Consider the following 315-nt stretch of genomic DNA (forward strand, 5'->3'; position numbering starts at 1 on the left):
CAGCGAGTTTTAGAGATTTTTCATTTTGAACTCTTTTAGCATAAATGCTAAAGGCTTTGAATGCCTCATTCTTATGTATTAAGAAAATAGTCCAAGCATATCTAGAAAAATCGTTCACTATAACTAGAGCATAATAATTTCCACCAAAACTTTTTGTCCTTGAGGGACCAAATAAATCCATGTGAAGTAGTTATAATGGTCTATCAGAAGAAACCATGTGCTTTGTTTTGAAACAAGTTTTTGCTTGTTTACCCATTTGACAAGCACTACATAGTTTGTCTTTAACAAACTTCATTTTGGGTAAACCGACAACTA

Source organism: Lupinus angustifolius, chromosome LG12, assembly GCF_001865875.1.
Source record: "Lupinus angustifolius cultivar Tanjil chromosome LG12, LupAngTanjil_v1.0, whole genome shotgun sequence".
In the NCBI taxonomy this organism is placed as follows: domain Eukaryota; kingdom Viridiplantae; phylum Streptophyta; class Magnoliopsida; order Fabales; family Fabaceae; genus Lupinus; species Lupinus angustifolius.